The 23,006-nt window shown below is 36.0% G+C and overlaps 1 long non-coding RNA gene across 1 annotated transcript in view; it reads right to left on the minus strand.

Moving 5' to 3' along the window:
- Positions 1 to 23,006, minus strand: part of LOC311581100 — a 66,641-nt gene that overhangs the window by 23,960 nt on the left and 19,675 nt on the right. The window contains exon 2 of the long non-coding RNA XR_014773654.1: positions 21,428 to 21,513. This is a non-coding gene — a long non-coding RNA (uncharacterized lncRNA). The remainder of the gene's footprint in view (positions 1 to 21,427; positions 21,514 to 23,006) is intronic.

Genomic DNA, 23,006 nt, shown 5'->3' on the forward strand with positions numbered 1-23,006 from the left:
TCACAATATTTGGATTTCTATTCAACTAAAAGTGATTATAATTTCTAAGCTACCTGTGTAGATTTTGGTAAGTTTGTTTTCTGTTTATATTCTATGTGACAGTGTAATGAACTTTACATTCTGACCAATTGCTACAAAGATCTCTATACTATTTGTGTTTCAGATTGTGCTGCTCTTTCTGTTAGCTATATGCAGGGGAATTTTAATTCAGAATATGCTTTACTCTGGCAAGAGATCATGTTCAAAGATCTTCTAGGACTGAGCAATCCAGCTGAAACATGGATACACTGGGTAGTGGAGGAGCATGCCTTTACTCCCAGGAGACAGAGGCAATCAGATCTCTGAGTTCAAAGCCAGACTGGTATAGAGAATGTTTCAGGTAAAGAAAAGCATAGGTCCAGGCATGGTAGAACATGTCTTTAATCCAAAATAATGAAGGTAAAGTTAATTTGTATAAGTAAGCACTCAGGTTTGAAAATGATGTTTCAGGTTTGAAACAGTGAGGAATCATAGGAAGATTTAACAGAATAGAATATGCCCAACTATCATGAGAAGAGAGAAAAAAGGAAACCACTTAAGGGATCAGCACAGAGAGTGAGAGAGAGAAGGCAGTTTTACAGAGAGAGATTGAAGAGAGAGCAAGCTAAACTCAGATGAAGATAAAATGAGCCAAAGAATGAGAAGGAGACAGAAGACTAGAACAGATTGACAAAGTTAGTATAAGGGCATACAGAGCACTCCAGTGAGAAGCTGAGGGACATCAGTTTGAATCATCAGCTTGTAGAGAAGGTTGTGCCAGAACAGCTGAGTTGTACCACACAGCCAGAGTTCAGAAAGAACAAGAAAGGGTGAACTTACTCAGCAGTAAACCTCAGAGGCTGAAAACATTCCAGACCCAGAGTAGATTGTGTGGAGGATAGAAGCTTCCAGAACGAGGTGTAGGTTAATCTGGTGAGTAAAAGTTACTTTTACAGCTATGCTTTCACAATACTTCAAATATGTTTCCATTGATATGCACTTATTTTCATATTTAAGCATTCATATTACTGCACTAAGACACATTAGTGTGCCAATATGCTAAAACAATATGACATTTATAAGATTATTAATTAATTTCTCACCAGAGGCTGGGAGTTCTTGTATCTTTTATTGTCTGATTAGAAGGATCTGGAAACATTTGGGTTTCTAGCCTGAGGGGGAAAGGACAAAGAAGTGGAAGAAATTGAAGAGAATAGGGGATCAAAAGACACAGGAAGATTACCAGAACTAAGAGTATGGAAGTGTCTTTCCTAAACAATGTTGGTGGTTTCAGGGACCATAACATTGGTAACAATTGGTGCATGCAAGGGCCTCTTTAAATAATTTTAATATGAGTATTTGCATATCTCTGTCATATAAATAAACACATTTAACTGTGTACTATACCGCTAGTGTACTTTCTAATTTTTATGTTGCTTGATACTTCAGATACTGAGATTTCCACTTTGGTCTCTAGAAATGCAGGAAGCAATAAGACTCACTGTGCTGCCTCCGCCGCTGCTGCTGCTGCTGCTGCTCTCATTGTTGCTTACAGTGTGAAATGAGGCACTAAGCTCAATGAAGCTTCAAATATCTATTATACAACATTTGCTTTGGTATCTTAAATTCATCCCAATGTTTTAAAAAATTAGCATGCTCTCTCCATGAATTCTATATTTTTACTTTAAAATATGGTGATTAGCATTGTCTGATGTAATATTGGGTAATAAACTACCAATTGTAAGTGTAAGAATGGTATGCATTTCCATATTGATTAATGATAAGTAAAAAGCCTCTTCATTCATGATTGTCCTTAATAAATACTTTATCATATGCAATCACTGCAGGAAGGCAGCTATATACCAGGGTGGGTTACATTGGGATTTTCTTGATGTTGAATTCACATTGTTCAGGAATGTTGCTGCTCTCTCAGTCAGGAGAAGGAAGAGTGATGTCATCGGCATTGACCCTAGTCCTCAGCACAATCTTCCCTGAATACTTATACTAATTTCTGATAATATCTCACTGACCAGAACTAGATCATATGGCTTTTGTCTACATCCATGGAAAGTAAGACATTTAAAAATGTATATCCTTCACGATTTACTTCTGAAGATAGTATACAAAACTTCAGTAATAGAGATGCATTACTGTTTCCTTTTATAGTAAACATGTGGACTGTTCAAAAGGAGTTAATTTCCCTCTAGAGAGTGTGATGTACTTGTTTTCCAGCACATGCTCTTTTGATCTCACAACTGACTTTTTGAGTCATTCAAGGACATGGAAAAATCTTTATTATTCTCACACACACGGCTTTTGTTTCGCCTTATGTTCTACCAGATTTTTTTATTCTAGTCTCCTAAATCTCTGATAACATGTTTTCCATATGCAAGGACTCAAGGTCTTCTAATAATCTACTTAGAAGATTTTAAGAGGACACGAAGATTTCTTATGCCCATCACATATTTCAAGATCACCATCCAGTATTCATAAAGCTATGTTACAAACCTACATATATTTCATTCCCAGTTTTATGTCTACCTAAGTGTTACTCTTTTAAAAATATAAAATCTGTGAAATGACTACATTAACATAAAGATTAGGAAAATCACTGAAACATTAAGTAGAACATTGAATTTTTTAAAAATTGATAATGAAGTAAATTAGTCAACCTTCAACTACTGTAACAAAATAACTGTGAAAAATCACCAGACTTTTTTTAAGGTTTTGGTTCAAGGCTGGCTTGTTTCAAGTCTCTGGGCCCCATGGTAAAGTGCATACCATGGTGGGGAATATGGGGAAGGTTCACCTTCATTGAAATATGCAGATTTATCTATGAGAACTGGTATATGAAGACACAGAACAGGGCAGATTGCAATGTTACTTCGGTTTCAGTGGACTTTTATACAGAAATGTAACAAAGAAAGCAATGTTCCAAGGAAGGTTGTTTTGAGTTCAGAAAAATGTGATCATAAAACCTTTTTAAAAAATCAGTAAGCCCATACTTAATTTTTTCCTTTTTTATTAATTTATTCATATTACATCTCAGTTGTTAGCCCATCCCTTGTATCCTCCCATTCCTCCCTCCCTCCCGCTTCCCCCCTCCCCACCTCCCCTATGTTTGTGACTGAGGGGGACCTCCTCCCCCTGGATATGCTCATAGGGTATCAAGTCTCTTCTTGGTGACCTATTGTCCTTCCTCTGAGTGCCACCAGGCGTCCCCATCCAAGGGACATGGTCAAATATGGGGCACACGAGTTTGTGTGAAAGTCAGATCTCCTTCTCCAGTTAACGGTGGAGAATGTCCTGTCCCTCAGCTAGTCTGAGTAGGGGTTCGAAGTTTACTGCCTAAACTATGGCACCAGCCCACACTTGATTTTAACAGATCAGCCCTTTCCCAGAACTTCTCAAGGCAGACCAAGTATAACACAATGTCCTGGCATGGACTGTAGATTGTAACAGGTGAAGACGTTGAAAGGAAGGCAAAAGGCCATGTCCAGATTCAGAATGTACCAAGGACAGCACTCAGCATATCCTTTCAGCAGACTGGATTCTATAGCTATGATCTGATATCCAACAAGAATAAAACATGTTTAGAGTTTGAATGTTGCAGGATATATGAAGTCACATTCAAGAGCACTCCAGGGAATAGAGTGCTTTTGAGGTAAAATGCTCTCTGCCTTTTACCTTGTGGCTTCTCCATGCCATTGTTCACTGTGTTCACCATTGTTTTCTCTCACAGTGACTGAGAAAAAAATTGGGAACAAGAAGAGATCATATTCATACCTTCCAGTTCAAAGGCTACCGTCGATGAGCTAAACCCACCCCTCAGTTTATACTTTTTACAATTTTTGTGACCTTCCAATAACATCAAGAGACCAAGCCTTTAAAATTATCAACTAAAAATATTAACATTAAGATATAACTTTTCCCATGTCTATCAGATCATTTACTTCATTAAGTAAGATTATCCTGATTCAGTTCTCAGGAATGACATCGCTGCTCTTCCTTCTCTAATTCAGTGAATTTCTGGAAGAATGCATGATAAGTTACATGTGTCTATGTTGTCTTGGTTTGTGCTTTTGTTTCTGTGATAGAACACAGATGGAAAGCACCTTGGGAATGAGAGGGTTTATTTGGTTTATTGATTATTGTCCATTATGGAGGGTGCTAAGGCAGAAACCTGGAAACCCGATTGAAGGCAAGACTACAGAGGAAGATGTCTTCCTGGCATGCTTTCCTGGAAGGCACAGATCTGTTTCTGATACTGCCCTCTCTACCTGGTCAGGACCTACCTGCCACCCACCATTAAAAGAACCCTTCTACACCCATTATTAATCAAGAATATGTTCCCAAAACTTGCTTACAGGCCAGTGTGATAGAGAAAATTATTCAGTGTTACTTCTTTCCAGAAGACAGCTTGGCGAGTATGATTAGCTATCACAGCCATCACTAATAAATAAAATAATATCCTAGTCTATCAATCCTTTCATTGAAAAAACTTTGTGATAATGAAACTAACGCTATTCAAGGTATTATGAATTTTTATTAGTCTATCTTTGTAGAGAAAGGGGAAAACAATAATAATGATAAAGTTTATTTTCTATATCCTTACTTTATTGATTTATCTACATAAGCTATAATCAAATATATCACAACTCCAGTCAAAATGTCTACATAATTTCTTACCGGAATTTATCAGTTATGAGGTAGGCAGGTATGGTATATAACGCAAGGAAAGATTTTTATATTATAAAATGGAATTTAGTCTTCATTGCGATCATAGCATGCTACTATGCACTTGTCATTACTTTAATTTCTCATTGAAAACAAAATTATTTTTGTAAAATATATTCTGATAATTATTTCCCACCCCCAGTGTCCTCCAATATCCTCATTGTTCCATATAACTTTATGCTATTTCTCTCTCTCTCTCTCTCTCTCTCTCTCTCCCTCTCTCTCTCTCTCTCTCATCAGAAAACTAACAGGCCAATAAAAGGTAAAAAGGTAAACAAACAAAGAAGGGTAAAAAATTCAACAAAGTAACAAGTAAAAAATAAAGAATAGAAAAGAAAAGAAAGAGCATAAGAAATGCTCACAGGCACATAAAACCTATAAACATACAAAATTGTAACTATAATATACAAGCAAAAGACTAAGGTTAAAAAATGTCCTAACAAAGCAATATGAGTCAAAAATACTATTGAGTTCACTTTGTCTTGGTAAGGGGTCTGTCCTTAAGTATGGTTTGTATACCCAGTGATACTCCCTTGGAGAAATTAAGTTTTTCTTTGTGATGGTTGTTAATTGGAAACAGCTTCTTAGTTTAGGATGGGATTTTTTTTTTTGTCTACTTCCAAGTCTGTGAACAAGTCTCTGTCTAGTTTAGACTGTGCAGTGCCTATACTTGTTATCACAGATTTTGTGGGTTAATATATGCCTAGGTCTTGTGGTGTTTGGAAGACAGTGTTTTCTTGGTGTTATCCATCCCCTGTGGTTTTTAAACTCTTTCCATCTCCTCTTCCACATAATACCCTGAGCCATGAGGCTTGGATGTGATGAATATATGACATTTTACACTGCCCATTTCAAGTTTTCTTTCTCTGCACATTGTACAGTTGTGTATTTCTATATTAGCTCCCATCTATTGCAGAACAAAGTTTTTCTGATTATGCCTAAAAAAAATACTGATATATAGGTGAAAGGACCAGACAAACTCCATTTTATAAAAGAAACTCCATTTTGTGTTAAACCTAACAAAAGGCCTGAACCCAGATTTCAGAAAAACTGCAAACTAGTCTAAACAGAAAAATATTCCCTAGCAACACAATCACCTCACCTTGGCAAAATCCAAATATACTCCCTGTTGGTCAAGCTGACCAGCAGGTGGTCTCACACCTAGTAACAACCAAATTAGCAGAAGCCAGGCATAAGTTGCTGATGCCTCCATGACTGCTTCAACCAATCTTTTCTACAGGCCAACTTGCCCCTACACCTATTACCCAACCATGAAACGCCCAGGCTTGTAACTCCCTGCTTGCGCCTTTCTTGCCCAAATGTCACCTAATCATATACCATAAAACCCATTTGTTTGTCTAAAACCCATAAAAACCCCTCTCGATTGATACTTGAGGCCACTTCCCTGCATTTGCTGTGCCAGCGCATGGGAAGGGTGGCCCAAGTTAGAACCTGCAATGAAGAATTCCTTGCCGTTGCATATGGACTTGGGTTTTGGGTGATCTGCTCAGGGAGTCTCTCAAAATTTGGGCATAACAATAGGAATAGCAGGATATCATCAGGAGTCATTTGTTATGTCATTTAGCAAAACAGTATTTGATTTTTCCCCTAGTTCCGTGCTCAAACTGGTCTCACATTCTTTGATATCAGAGTAGTGTCAGGCAAGGGTTGTCATGGAATAGGGACTTCTATTATTAATCAGATAGTGATTGGTTTCTCCCACAGTTTGTGCCAGTATTGAATGATTATATCATGCAGTCAAGCGACCATTGTACGTTATGGGATCTGTGCATTGGTGTTTACCCTTTTCCTCTAGTTGCATTCAAAGTCCTTGCAGTATCAGGAATACTACTCAGTGGTCGTGAAGGCCATAGTTAGGCACCAACTTGATTTCTCCTTATTTGTGTGTGTGTGTGTGTGTGTGTGTGTGTGTGTGTGTGTGTGTGTCTTTGCATTTGCATATGTGTGTCTCTGTGTGTGTGTGTGTGTGTGTGTGTGTTTTCTTCAACAATCATGACTTACCATGAGTTTGTGGAGAGCAATCAATAGCCTTGGCAATGGCCTCAGTTGTTTGGAGCTTTCCATGGGCCCTCTTGGCTCATAATTCAATTTGATATAACCCATTCATGCTACCCAATAATCTTGTGTTCCTTCCCACCATATGTTGATTTTCTTTTCCTTCTTTTTTGTGGTTACTCTAGGTTACATATAGTATCTGACATTTTGGATACTGAAGCTATAGATGAGCAAGATATGCAGTGTTTGTCTTTCTGCAACTGGTTTACCTTACTCAAAATATTTTTTATTTCTGGTCATTTTCCTGTAAATTCCATCATATCATCTCTCTTTACAGATGAGTAGTACTACTTTGTGTATATGTACCACATTTTCATTATTAATTCATCAAATGAAGGACATTAGAACATTTGTGTTGTTTCGATTTCCTGGGTTCTGTTCTTAGAGTGGCAATGAACTAGGAAGAACAAGAGTCCTTGGAGTGGGGTGTTGAGTCTTTTGAACTTAGTTTCTGCAACCAATGGTGCTGGAATACTGAATCCCACATGTAGAAGAATGGAACTAGACATGCGTCTTTCTTTTTAAGTAGAAGTTAACTCCAATGGAACAAAGACCTAAATTTGATTCCTGAGCCAATGAAACTGTTTGAAGAAAACATAGGCAATGCCCTACAAGATATAGGTGTAGAGAGTACTTCTTTTTTTTTTTTAGTAGGAATTAAGGCTACTAATTGGCAAATTGGACTTCATAAAGCTAAAAGGCTTTTGCTAAGGAAACAAGTAAAGAAAAACACAAACAGTGGGAAAGAATATTTGCCTGTTATACATCTGCATTAATTGGATTGATACCTAGATGTATAACCAAACACACACACACACACACACACACACACACACACACACACACACACACGTTAAGAGAACAACTGACCGGTAAAAAAGTTGGCTATATATCGGAATGAAGGGTTCTCAAAAGAAAAGAAATTACTCAGAACTATCTCAGAAAGCATTCATCATCCTTAGTATTGTTGAAATGCATATAAGAAGAACTTTGAGATTTCATCTTTTCTTAGTCAGAATGGCTAAGATCAACAAAACAGCTAACAAAGAATGTTGGTAATGACATGGAGAAGCAGAAACCTTTATTTACTCCTGGCAGGACTATAAACCTGAACAGCCACTCTAGAAATTAATGTGGAGATTTCTCAGAAATGCTAAATATAAATATACCATAAAACCTAGCTATACCACTGCTTAGCATGTTCCTATCTTTATTCTTCTTAATCCTACATAATCTGGTAGTTCATAGTTTCATTTACTAGTAAATTTTCCTCATCACCACTTTTGTACTACAGCATCCGCTTTGAATTGTAAAATGCTTTCTGCATTTGCCACCATAAAAATATGACTGCTGTCTCTGATGCTTCTCTAGTGCCTCATATTTGACCATGTCCCCTGGAGGAGGAGACCTGGTGGCACTCAGAGGAAGGACAGCAGGTTACCAAGAAGGCACAGTCATAGGGGAGGGGAGTAAGGGGAAAATGGGAGGGAGGGAAGAATGAGAAGATACAAGGGATGGGATAACCATTGAGATGTAACAAGAATAAATTAACAAATAAAAAATAACAAAATAATATAAAAAATATGACTGCTCTCCAACCTCTAGTTTTCATCTATACTAAAGATGCTGCCTGTGTATTGTATTATGTGTATTTATTTTTTAATTCTAAGTGTGAGTGGTTTTGTTGTTGTTGCTATTATAATAATCATAATTTTTCAAACTATATTTTCCTTTCTTTAAAAAAATTCTTCTCTCCTAAATTACATCTCAATTATAACCTTCTCCATTTTCATGTCTACCAGTTCCACACTCCCTACATATACCTCCCCTCTCCCCCAGATCCACTGCTCCTCCACTTCCCTTCAGAAAAAAAGCAGGCCTCCCAGAGGGAAAAAAAAACATGTAACAAGATGCAATAAGACTAGGCACAAACCCTCATATCAAGGTTGGATGAGGCAACCCATTAGGAGGAAAAGGGTCCCAAGAGCAATCAAAAGAATCAAAGATACATCCACTCCCACCTCCTTATGGAGATTGCTTCCAATGTGGCAAACAAACCACTGGGCAGAATGTCCTCATTTCTACCACAGACAGAATTCTACCTAAAGTGGGAAAACTTGGATGCAGGTAGAGTCAATGGCTAAACTCTGCCAAAACAGGGTAAACAAGTCCTCAATAGTTCCTGCTTCACAAACATGTCTGCCAGATATATTGAGCCAGAAGGCTGAAGATGATGCTACCACATCATGACTGTCTAGACAGCAAACTGTTTCAGTCATTTTCTCATTTTTAAAGCTGCTATTTTACACTTCCTGTTTACTCAAATAATTTTATTCCTTGTCAAGTCACTAATGGGGTTGATGACAAGATAGTTTAGTTTTACAATTAAATTTAGTTGTTTAGGGGTTAAGTTGGTTTTTGGTCTAGATATATGTTATTAGGTTGATAGAGATGAGATACGATAGATATTGATTTCATTCAGAATTGTAAACTCATTAAGATAGGAAAGATGTTTTCTTCAGGTTGTAAAATACAAATAGGCAAAACACTATGAATGTAACATTTATATAATTCCTAATCGTTTCATAATCCTTCTTGCTTGCTGTATATACCTTATTGTATATATGTGTAATAATATAAATCTATACATATAAGACAACTAATAAAAGAAGAAATAAAAACAAAACAAAAAGCAAGCAAACAAACAAACAAAAAATCTGAGCATGCTTCCATCCCAAAGGCAGAAGGAATGTGAGTTGGAAAGAAAACTCGGAGACAAAAACATCTATGAGGAAGAGGCTGAGCACAACTGAAGTACCTAGACACACCCTCTCCTACTAGGTGTGCTGCTTGTAGGCTGTGCAGTATGCTCTGGGTTACCAGCTTTTGTAAATCGTCATCCATGCTGGGGTGGGCTTAGGTGATTCAGCTGGCCTTGAGTAATTTCTGTTCCTATAAGTAACCCCAATAAAGCCCATGATTCACCAAAAACAAAAAAAAAAGAATTTTACAAGATCTCCACACTAACTAAACATAAATGCAGAGTATATAGCACATACCCATTTTGATAACATTTATTAGGTTTTGTGATTACTGTTTCAGCCTCTCTGAACCACTATGAGCCCTGCTTAGTTGGTTCTGTGGGTCATGTTTTCATTGGATCCTTGACCCTCTGGCTCCTACAGTCTCCCTGCCACCCCACCCTGCTCCTCAGTGGGCTTCCCTGGGCTCTACATACTGTTTCGCTATAGGTCTCTGTATCTTCTCTCACCGTCTGGAGGAAACCTCTCTGAAAATGATCGAGCTAGGCAACTATCTATGAGTGTAGAAGAACATTATTGGGAATCATTTTATTAACTACAGCAGGGCTTTCAGGACCTACTACCGGATAAAGTTCTACAGACCTACTGATATTTATGAATGCTTAGGCTTCTAGCTGGGCAGGCTATCTTGCAATGAGCAGCCAGCTCTATACCTTTGTTGATGTTCACATCCGCTCATCTCCATATCTTTCTGGTGATTCCCAAGTCTGGTGCTTCTCACTTCTATCTGGGAGCCCTCCCTTCCCTTTCCTACCTATCAATTTCTTGCAAGCTCTTTTTTTTTATTAATTTATTCTGTTACATCTCAATGGTTATCCCATCCCTTGTATCCTCCCATTCTTCCTTCCCTCCCATTTTCCCCTTACTCCGCCTTCCCTATGACTGTGCCTGAGGGTCAGCTCTTCAATAAACCAATCAGCATGTGAGACAGGAAGAGAGTCTACAATATATAAGGCGAGTAACGATCCATAGAAATAGCAATGCCAAAATCCAGCCAGTATTCAGCTCTCTGCTCATAGGGTATCAAGTCTCTTCAGAAGATTACCCTGACAGATGGCTTTTTTTTCCTCTGGCCAGCCATATTATATGCCAAATACAGTTATATTATTGCCTTCTTTTCTCCTGCTCTGTATTCTTATTTTCCTATCAATTGTATTTATTTACCAGTGGGGTCAGACTTCCTTAAAAGCAAAATTATCTCATTTCTCTCTTTTATATGTCAGTGTCTAGAAAGATGTCTAGAAAGATAAACACATAAATCCTTTTATAAATCAATGGTTATCCCATACCTTGTATCCTCCCATTCTTCCCTTCCTCCCATCATCCCATTATTTCCTTCCCCTCTGACTGTGCCTGATGGGAGACCTCCTCCCCCTGTATATGCTCATAGGGTATCAAGTCTCTTCTTGGTAACCTGCTGCCCTTCCTCTGAGTGCCACCAGGTCTCCCCCTGCAGGAGACATGGTCAAATATGAGGCACCAGAGTACGTGTGAAAGCCATACCCCAATCTCCACTCAAATGTGGAGAATGTCCTGTCCATTGGCTAGATCTGGGTAGCAGTTTAAAATTTATGGCCTGTACTGTCCTTGACTGGTGCCATAGTTTGTGCGGGACCCCTGGGCCCAAATCTGGCTATGATAATGTTCTTCTTGTAGGTTTTAGGGCCCTGTGGATCTTTCTACTTTGCTATTCTTCCATGCTTCTCTCATCTAGAGTCCCAATAGGATGTCTTCCCCTCTGTCCCAGTTTCCTGGTAAGTGAAGACTTTCATGGGACATGCTCCTTGGGCTAAGATGCGGATATAAGTGAGTATATACCATTTGAGTCTTTCTGCTTCTGGGTTAACTTACTCATTATGGTCATTTCTAGCTCAATCCATTTGTCCATAAATTTCGGGAATTCCTTGTTTTTAATAGCTGAGTAATATTTAATAGCTGAGTGTAAATGTACCACACTTTCTTATATCATGTTTTTCTTTTTAATTATAATTGATTTTAACTTTGTTATGTTACTCAGTGATTGTATATATTTATTAGTAGATTTCTCCACCGATTCTCTTTCCAATATGCTTTATCTTTTTTAACTATTAGAAACCTAACAGAAATGTCAAATTCCATGTATAATCAGAAGAGTCCTTATGGTCTTGCAAATGAGCTCCATTGTGAATTAAAATTATATCCATATGAAGACAAAATATCAGTTCTAAACTCAAAGGTGATATTACAGAGTAAAATTGTTTTATGCAGTAAATCTCAAAGTGAAATAAATGCAAAATGTAGACCTTTTCTATCACTCATTAACCTACAATAAATCATTGTAAAATGAAACCAATAGCAAATTAAACTTAGTGACCTTATTATTGCTGGTCTTTTATGTAACATATAACAATCTTGAAACCATTAACTTTTTATATCCTAAAAATAAGATGCTAAAAATAATAGTTAGAGGTGGAGTACTGTCTATTAAATAATCATCAATTATGCAGTTATTATCCACCTATATTTAGCTGTCAAAATCAGGAGCATTTACATATCATAAATCTCAATATCTGATTTTTTATAGTTATACAATTATAGAAACTATATAGCTACACCATTAAAATATACATTTCCTTTTAATTTTCGGATATATACTCACATGACTGGTGCAAACAAAAATCAAGTTTACATAATAATTAACATATGTTAATCATTGATATTAGTTTAATTTCTAGCAATCAGTTTTCTTGCTTCCAAATGGTGAGCAAAATGCAAAGAACAAGACTCTGTAGGGAAGCCAGTGTGAGGAATATATTCATAAGTTAGACCCCAAAGTAAGAAATACTAAATATTCACATAACAGACCTGTTTAAATCAAGCTGAGTGATTAATTCGATGTTTAAAAATGGTACCCAAGTAAGTGTACAAAACTGCTATTTGTGTTAGTTTATATTGTCTGTGTAATACGTGATGAGCCTCAAAAGCATGTAGAATAGAAGGCTTCAGGTGCATTCCTAAAGCACGCCTCCACAATTCCTACAGTAGACAAAGCAATGCCACCAGCACCCCAGACCACATGTTCTTGCCAGGCTCTTGCCATTCCGGATGCTGAGAGACCTCAGATCTGCTTGGCTCAGTGTCATGCACCTTGTCTTCTTCCAGGAGATTCTGCTTGCTCTACATCATGTTTGGACTCAAAATGTAAGTTGATGTGCCCAAGTCATCAAAATAAGGATCATAAAATCAAAGATGTTTAGAAATATTTCAAGTCCTTTTTTACATATGAATATCTATGACTGTTTTCACTTACTTTCTAATTTCTTTTATTTAGGGGGACTATACCATAACTGAATCATTTCTTCCTTCCCTTTCTTTCCTCTAGACCATCCCATATAACAATCTTTGCTCTCTTTCAAATTAATATTTTTCACTAATGTTTATATTAATATATTTTATTATATCATAATTATATAATAACTACATAGTTATAAGTAATAATACATAATATATATGTCTAAATACACAACTTCAGCCTCCTCCGTCTGTATAATGTTATTTGTACGAACATGTTTTCAGGCGTTTGAATCACTAGATATTCTCTCCCCTAAGGAGGACTTTTTATCTATTTCTAATAGGTCTCTCCTATCCAACTTTGCATTGCTATTGTTGCTGTTCTTTACCTCCTATAAAAGGAACTATTATTCACAGGTTCAATTGTTGTCTCACGGGCTTACTGCCTCCATCTGCTTACCCAGGCCTAGTCCTGGAAGCTTGTAGCCTGGGTACAATCTCACCTACACCTAAAATGTTTTCAGCCTCTGAGATTTACTGCTTAATAAGCTCACTCTTTCTTGTTCTTCCTGAACTCTGGGTTGGTTGGTTGGTTCAACTCAAATGTTCTAGCTCAAATTCCTCTCCTGGCTGATTTATCAATCCGGATGTTCTTCCAGACCCTGAATTGCTCTGCTTGGCCTCAAACTGACTCCAGCAATCTTTTCTAATTCATTATGTTTTCTCCTGTGTCTAGCTTGTTCTCTCACTCAATCTCTCTCTTGGATAAACTCTCCTGGAAAAAATGCCTTCTCTCTCCCTCTCTCTCATTCTTTGTGTTATTATCTTAAGTAGATTCCCTCTCTTCTGTGTTCTCGTGAGACTTGGGTATATTCTATTCTGTCAAATCTTTCTGATTTCTCACACTTTCTGACACTCAATTAGACATAATTTTAAAACATGGATGCTTCCTTCTATAAACCCTCTTTGCTTTCATTGTTTGGGATTAAAGGCATGTACCACCATGACTTAGCTTAAGCTTTTCTTTATCTGAAACTTGTAGACCAGGCTGGCCTTGAACTCAGATATACTAACCTCTGTCTCCTGGATTAAAGGTATGTTTGTATTCCAGATGAATCACACACCAAGAAGGTATTTTGATGTGATCTCTTGCCAGAACAGCCATGTTCTGAATTAATATTTCGCTACAACTTTCCCTTTCCGTTTAAACTAAAAATTGTACACAGTTCAATTTTTACAATAGAAACAATTATCAATGCCACAAACTTAACAATCTGAATGTCCTTATGAAGATCCACTTAGCATTTGATGCGATGATTCTTCATAATTGATGTCCTGAGCATCTGTCCTTTAGCAACAGTCCATTTCTATATCAAGGCTTTCCAGTCTGGCAGTCTAATGAACTATCTGATCCTCCTCATCTGATTTTAAAAATTGTTTCACTGCAGGGGGAACTGTTTTCTGCATAATTTACATTGCTGTCTTTCTGCATCTCTTCCTTGACTCATGTCTTTTTTTTTTTTTGAAAGCTTCTCTTATTTGGATTGGATATTTATCAATTTTGATGCAACCTATAGTCTTTTGTCACCTGTGGAAATATAGGAAAAACCTCTTCCCCAACGTAACATAGCACCTAAATTCTATTCTGATGTTAAAACACCTTTGAAGTATACCAGTTGATCAACAATCCAGTTTCTTTCAGATAATCTTATTGCCTTTTTCTGTTTATTAAGGTACAATTAGATCTTTATGAACCCACATATAAACTAGACATTAAGGTACTCTCATTCCATGACCAGCCAATGCCAGTGAGCTAGGTTCTACTCCAGCAAGTCAGGATTCTTACCCATTATCAATAGGCTGTATATTCTGATCCTTAATTTCAATAGGTACAACAGGTTCACAATTAAGCATTTTCTGTTCTCTTAGTAGCTCTGTCTCTTGTCTCTCAAACTTTTGTATTACCATAGCTATCTATCCTTGTTGTACAGCTATTTTTTTAGGGAAAATTTAAAGATTGTAATTGGATTAGAAAGGGGTTTACTACAGGGGCCATAATTGCAAGGTGGACTGTAATGGCTTTTTCAAGTAACATTTCTATACCATCAACTCTTACCTTTGTTCTCAAGGAATATGAAGTTAGTTCCTCACGTGTAATGCAGGAAAAGCCTGTCTATATAATTAAAATTTTCTTTTGGGGTGACTTACTGTGATTCACTATCTCAGAGACTTCTAAGACATTACTTGCTGTAGGCTCAAGGCTTCTGTTGCTCTGAGGCCTCCTCAGTATCTTTGAGCATTCATCTTAACTGAAAGACCCTAGTTTTTCTCTGTAGATTATCCTAGGTGACTTTCTCCTCTGTGTTTTTTTTTTCAGATGTCTCCTTTCACCTGGCACTTTTCTTTCATTTCTCAGATTCTCCAATGTTTCTGGTCTTTCTTCTTCTTCAATCATATTGTCTTTTTTTTTTTAATCAATCACATTTAGGGCCATATGTAAAAAGAACTTTTATTCACATGTTTCAATTGCTACCTCAGAGCTTTCTCTACAAGCTCCTATTTAGGCAGTCATGATGGTGAGATTTTATGGGTGTAGTTACTGACATTACTTGGGGAAAAATTACACACCCCAATACCTGATTTTCTGTCTCCTGAGCTTAGGAGGGTAGAGAGATAGACCATCAATTAGGAGAACTTGCTGTTCTTGCAAAGGAACTGGATTTTGTTTCCAACATCCACATTGAGTTGCTACAAGAACCTTTACCTGTTGTTCCAGATAATTAAACTCCCTCTCTTTGCCTTTGTTGGCACCAGACATACACATGATATGTACATGTACAACCTCACAATGCATGTGAAATATAAAATTAATACATGTTTAAAAATAAATTACATGTAAATACTAATGTGTAGGCACAGGATTGTATACATCATAATAAATAAATAAATCTTTTAAAAAGAATGGATAAAGAAAATATGGAACATTTATACAGTGGAATATTACTCTGCCATTAAATACAGTGACATCTATATAACTCCTAATTATGTCATAGTTCTTCTTGCTAGATGTACTTTATGGTATAATTGTGTCATAATGCAAATGTATATATAAAATGTTTCATTAATAAATAAAATAAATAAATAAAAATAAATTTGACTTCCCACCCCCCCCCAAAAAAAACCAGTGACATCATGAAATTTGTAGACAAATAGGTAGATCATCCTTAGTGTGGTAACTCAGATCCAGAAAGACAAAGATGGTATATACTCATTTATAAGTGGATATTAGTCATAAAGTACAGGACAGCCATGCTATTATCCACAGACCAATAGAAGATAAGTAACGAGGAATGTCCAGGCGTGAATGCTTGAAAATCATGAGAAGGAAATATAGAATAGACCTTGGGGTAGGTGGAGGGAGGGATCTGTGTGGAGGAGCAGTTGGAGAGGTGAACAGAATGTATCAAGTATGGTAAGGGGATGGAGGAAGAGAGAACTGGAATAGGTAGGACACGTATTTTGGAAAAGCTAAAAATATAATAATTATTCAGAGAAGCGATGGTGAATGAGAGAAGTAACTGGAAATTCCATTTATAGCAAAATTTGTAGAATTCTCATCAGATGTGAGCAACAGAGAAATATCTTAGACACTTTTAATGTTATACTTCTTTTATATTGAAATATCTGCAGATAATTTAATCATCACCTTCATACAAATATTTGTAAATGTTTTCATTTTCTCATTTGTGGGGAAGCGAGGAGAGCTACATAGAAGTGTTATGAATGCATGGCTTAGGTTTAGCCCAGAGCATCTTTGTCTAAATATCCTTAGGCTTTCTGCTGGAAGCTTCTAGGTCCCCTGCAATCTAATCTCTCCCAGCCACGACTTTGAAGTCTCCAGTTTACACATTCCATCTGCTAAGGTAGGCCCGGAATGTTTTCAGCGTTTGTGACTTATTGCTGAAATAGTTGACCCTTTCTAGTTCTTTCTGAACTCTATCTGGCTGGTTCAAGTGAGCTGTTCTGGCTTAAAACTCCTCTCTAAGCTAATTGAATCAAAGTGGCTTTTCACAGAATTGCTCTGCTTGGAAAAAAAAAAAACTGCATCTGAACTCCATGAACTGAATTACACAAACAAAACTGCGCACAACTGAACTGCACCAAACTATACTGTACTCTAGAACTCTAGCGTACTGTCTCCATGAACTCTCCTGCTCTCTCCCTGCACTGTTCTTAAGTTGCATCTCTTTCTTGTCTGCTTTATGTGAGTCGAGCTTATCTAGGCTCTGACTCATTCTGTCATTCCTCACTTTTTCTGACCCTCAGTTAGACCTCATCATTTAAAATTAAATGTGTGTACTACATTTCAGCCAGAGTGATTAAAATTGGGTACTAATGGTATATCTGTACTCCAGCTGTATCTCACCTAGGTCTTTGGAGAAGCACCCCTGACAGAATAGCCATTTTCCTGAATTTAAATTCCTGTACAAATATTTTATCAAATCTCATTAATATCTTCAAAGTTCTTAGCTTGGTATAGGTCATAAAATAAGAAAAATTTTAATTTTCCTAGAAAAGGATTAAGTCCAGATTGCGGACTTTTTAAAATAAGCTACTTCCATTAGGAGCCTTTACATTTTTCTTGATAAATCCTGCAAACATATGACAAAGTTTTATCACTCAAGTAAAGATAATATTTGTTCATGAAAAGAGAGAAGGATGTTTAAAATATTCTCAGTATAGATTAGGATCTTGTAAACTGTATGATGAGTTTGCTTGAGAATATATTTCCATATACAAATGCTGGCTTTGTGTTTAAATTTAATAAGGGAATAAGAAACAAATGGTTTACATTTATACTAATTGCAAAATTATAGCCATTAATAAATATTTTCTGATGTATGGCCCTGTGTCCAATAATATAGAACATATTATTTCCATTAATACTAGGAAAATAAGTAGAATGTTAATATAGAATGAAGACATTTTTGCTTTTATGTGTGTATTATCAATATTTAAAACTTTGCTTGATGTATTAAAAGGGCACAGCAGCAATTCAGAAAAAAATATATTCATATAATACAATATAAAATATCAAACAAAATGTAAATATAATTAAAATAAAATACTATGTGTATATAAATAATAGAATCCTCAAAAATATTGAAATCTACCATATATTATTTTTGGTTCTATATTTTGTGAAGTTTTAAATAGTCAAAAAAATTTGAGATTTTTCTGAAATGTACACAAGTATTTTAATTACCCACAGGATTTCACTAAAGAAATAAAATCAAAATTAATGATGCTTTCAGTGGAGCTTGCCTAATGATGTCAGTTGTCTAAGGAGAGTACATTGTAAAACAAATGTTAATTGGAGATAAAGGTCTTGGAAATGCAAACAAATAAGCACACTTCATGTAGTCTGAATACTTAGATTCAGAAACAGAATTATATTTTGTTTGACATTTATTGTGGATGCAGAATTCTTAAAGATGCACATGTGTTTGTTTAATAGGAGAAACATGTAACAATACAGATGAAATAATATTAGTATCAAAGATATGAAATGGTAATAAGTAGACAGTGTTTGAACTATGCTTTCAATGACTATGCTCCTTAATTTTGATCTTCAGCTTGAGAAATCTGTCAGATGTTTAATCTGATTATTGTAAGTGGAACTCATTAATACCTGAGTCAAGAAATCCAGAGGAGAAGGAAGTGTCTGTGACTGCCTCCAGAGGTCATGATGCAAAGTTTTGTAATACTGTAACAAAGACTGCTAAGACTAGAGTGAAATATGTGGATTTGATTGACACTAACTGACTGATAGTTATACTCTTTATAAAATAATCTCATTTAAATGGTTATCTATAATCTACACCAAAAAATAAAGCTATATTCTTTTAGGCAAATGAACATTTATACATGAAGGATTCCAACTATCCAACTATTAATTAAATATATTTTATTTTTAATTATTAACTACTCTTTATTGGTTCTTTCCTATTGATGATAACTAGTATTTCCTTTATTTAAATAATCAATATTTAAGTATTGTATACACACCTTATTTGTTGTATAGTAGAATGTGTCTTTTGGAAAGCCAGAAATATCAAAAGATATAGTACAATATCAATTTAATATAGCATTTTAAACAAACCTAAAAATGATTAATGCTGGTGATATTAATATCTGAAATAGTAAATGATACAAATGAGAATTATAAGAATTATAATTCATCATACATCTTGAGCATGTTTAATATTCTTGCAATAGAGGATGGAAAATTCCATTGCTTTAAATATTTTAAAGGTTACTGAATAAATAATAGGCCATAAGGAACCGTGGCCTATATTTGTATGTTAGGAGAAAAGAAAACCCAAGGAGCTCTTCTTTTCATATCTGTACCTGATTTAAATGATGGCCAAGTAATTCTGGTGAGTGAAACAAATCCCAGGTTATAAAAAAGACATTAAATTTTTTGATGCCCCCAGGAAGCACTTAATCAACAGGAGACATTTTATAATTAATAGACCCCTGAAAAAGAAAGCCAAGTTCTCTAAAGTGCCCATCTTAAATCATAACTATGCATGAGGGAGATTTGATTGAATTTTATGGTATCTCCAGTCTGATAGCCTGAACGACCATGTATATTCAAAGACAAAATGCCTAATAAATATAGCATTGTAATAGAAATATGAACAAAATATCTGACAAAAGAATAAAATACATTACTTTGTACAAACTATGATTCATCGTTTTTAATATCAATTCAATTTTAATAGGAACCTAGGAATGAAACTATCTTCACTGAGACTTAAATATCAGTTTATCTACATCAGTATAATTTCTCATCACTAAAACCATCCCTAAACTACTGATGCATATGCCATTCCAGTATCTATACCCAACCGTTCGTGAAGTCACATTAGCTTTCTAATCAATATGATCTAAATGAATAGAATTTCTCCTGTGGTCAACAATTCAGTCTAAGCTGCCATTGTATTTCACTGAGCCTCCAAGCCTAGTCCCTGTGTGTCCTGGGACATTGCACATCTTTATGTTGTATAGGTGGTATACACCCCAAAATAGTAGCCAGTGTAGTGCCACATGGATTGAAAATGCAGAAAAGGAATGAAATGGTAACAGGAATCCATAGGGAGTTAACAAAATTTGCAGATTTTTGGGAGTCAGGGATGTTATAGCCATTGTCAATATTTGTTTTGATATTTTATATTTATGGGACATATTCACATTCTCTCTTTAGTTCTCATCTCATGCCAGTGTTCCTCAGTTATCAGTATAAAAGTTTTCTGTAACCTTACTTAATTTCAACACTTAAGTGTATTTTTGTTATGACTACTGTAAGTATCATTGTTTTCCTTATGTCCTACTTTGAGTTTGTTTGTTATTGGTATCTGAAATGTTATTATTTTATGTTGATTTTGTTTCCTCAATTTTACTAAACCTCTTAGTCTTAGCAGCCTCCAGGTAAGAATTTATAAGATATTTGGTCAAAGAATAAATTTTTTTTCTTGTCATGTCTTTTTTTTTTTCATTCTTTTAGCAAAATGTCCTGACAAGCCACTCATAATATAGTGAGAAAAACAACAATAGTGTAGTCCACATCCTGTCACTGACTTTGGAAGGACATTTTTCAAGTTTTCACAAATGAGATTATTATCTATGGCTTTGTTTTCTATTACCATTATTGAATAAAATCCCTCTACTCAGTATTTTGAGATTTATGTTATAAAGCATCTTGAATTACATCAACTTTTAAAGATGAATGCAATTAATCATGAAATGTTTATTAGGTATATATGTGATATAATGAATTGATTATTTTTAGGCACTGACCCATTCCAGTAATAAATCCCAGTGGATTGTGGTATTTTAGCATACATTTTAAAAACCTCATTAAATTATAATATTAGTGCCCATGCCCATAAAATCCAGAAGAGGGCTTTAGATGCTCTGAAGGACTAGAGTTACAGATGCTTGTGAGCCAACCAATGTGAAACTTGGTAAATGAACTCTAGTCTTATACAAGAACAGAGCACACTCTTAACCGTTGGGTTATCTCTTTGGCTTCCTGTTTCTGTTCTTTGAACAGGATTGTATTTGAGAATTATTCTGTGGTTTATTTTTAAGTTTTCTTCTGTCCTCCCTCCCTCCCTCCCTCCCTCCCTCCCTCCCTCCCTCCCTCCCTTCCTTCCTTCCGTATAGTCCTAAGGTATTCAGCTTACGAGTGAGTTTTGATATACACCTTGTCTTCACAGTTCTAGTGTAGCCTTTCTCTATTTACTTGTTTCCCAGAGGGAAATCGGAAGTAAAGATGGGGTGATAAAATAGACAATTAGTTGGGAGCATGTTTGAGGGTTACAATTGGCTTGTGATTACTGTCCTGTAAAATATATTGCATGATGTCATTTTCACTGCCACCATCTGTGTATTAACAATTATTATGAAGGTAAGAAAGCTTTAAATGAAAGACCTACCATGTACATCTTCACGTCTCTAATGTTGGCTCATCATAATACCAGTTGATTTGCTTGTATCACCAATATTTCATTCTTCCCCTATGCTTAAGAGCAGAGTAGGAAAGGAGTAGCTTAATCATCTGTACATGTCCTGTGTTGTATTTATATTTTTATTTCATTAAATAATAAGGCCAATAAAACACTCATTCATGTATTTTATTAGAGACCAACATTTGACAAACATGATTTTGTAAGAATTTTGAACTTTTCATAATTGACAAGAACTAAAATTTCTTAATTACCAAAGCATAAAGAATAGTTTGGACATGGTATAGAGGTGCATGCCTTTAATACATGCACTCTGGAGGCAGAGGAAGATGGATCACTGTGAGTTCAAGGCCAGCCTGGTCTACAAAACAAGTCTAGGACAGCCAAGGCTACACAGAGAAACCCTGTCTCAGAAAAAAAAGAGAATAGTTTCAATATTCTAAGCAACTAATTTAGTCTGGGTAAACTGGCTGTCTGAATGCCAATACATTGTATGTTTTTATTCTTTAAGAATTTCATACATATCATATTTTACAATCTTGCAACTATTATCATATCTCCACTCCCTACCCACACAACTATTCTTTTCCAATCTAAAAAGAAAAATAGAGAAAAATCCACTAAAACCGTGGAGTCAGATTGACGCTGGCCAACTACTCTTAAACCTGGGACATATCCTAGAGTGAAGTTGATATAGAAAGTGTCTTTTTATTTCAGAACTAAAAAGAGAACATGGTGACCATTTCTAGATATGGTGGAGGAGAATGTGTTAGTGCAGATAGGAGGAAAAACATAGCCATAGGCATCTGGAATGTTCCAGATTGAATATGGTCACGTGAGAAGAGGGAGAAAGGGAGAGAGAGCCAAGAGACAAGAGGCCAGAAACAAGCCAGGAGACCAGAAGTCCAAGATACCAAGAGGCTTGTTTGTATAAACAAATTGGTTAAGTTATTTTGGGAAGAGCAGCTGGCGGAAGGGAGCCCAATGTCTACGCTAGGGTTAGGGTGTACCAGCTAGAGTGTCTCTGTAACAGGCACTAAGAAAGGCTGGAAACAGTGTGCATGCACTTTGATATGTTAATAGGCACTACAGTTAGCTCTTTCTGCTGGGTTTGAGACCTAAAACATATATGTGTCAGTGTTATTGTGCCTAGAAAATGAGGTTTCTTTTAAAATGTTCACCATCTTTGGATCCTACAATCTTTCTGTCCATTCTTCTGTGTAGATCCATGGGGCTTAGGGAGAGGGTTATGATAAAGACATACCATTCAAAGCTGAGAACTACAAAGTGCCTCTCAATCTGTGTACTGACCAGTTTTGGGTCTTTGTTTTAATCACTATCTACTACAAGCTAAAGCTTTGTGAATATGTTTGTGTTAGTATATGCTATGTGTGTGAAGTTGCTAACAGAGGTGAGAGAGGGTATAAAATCATCTGGAGCTACAGTTAGAGATGACTGTAAGCTGTCTAACATGGGTACTAGGAATCAAATTCAGCAGCTCTGAAGAGTTTTTCAAAACCGTATTTAACAGGTTTTCAAAGGTAATTAA

This window comes from Acomys minous (assembly GCF_964271855.1).
Source record: "Acomys minous genome assembly, chromosome: 13".
Lineage (NCBI taxonomy): Eukaryota > Metazoa > Chordata > Mammalia > Rodentia > Muridae > Acomys > Acomys minous.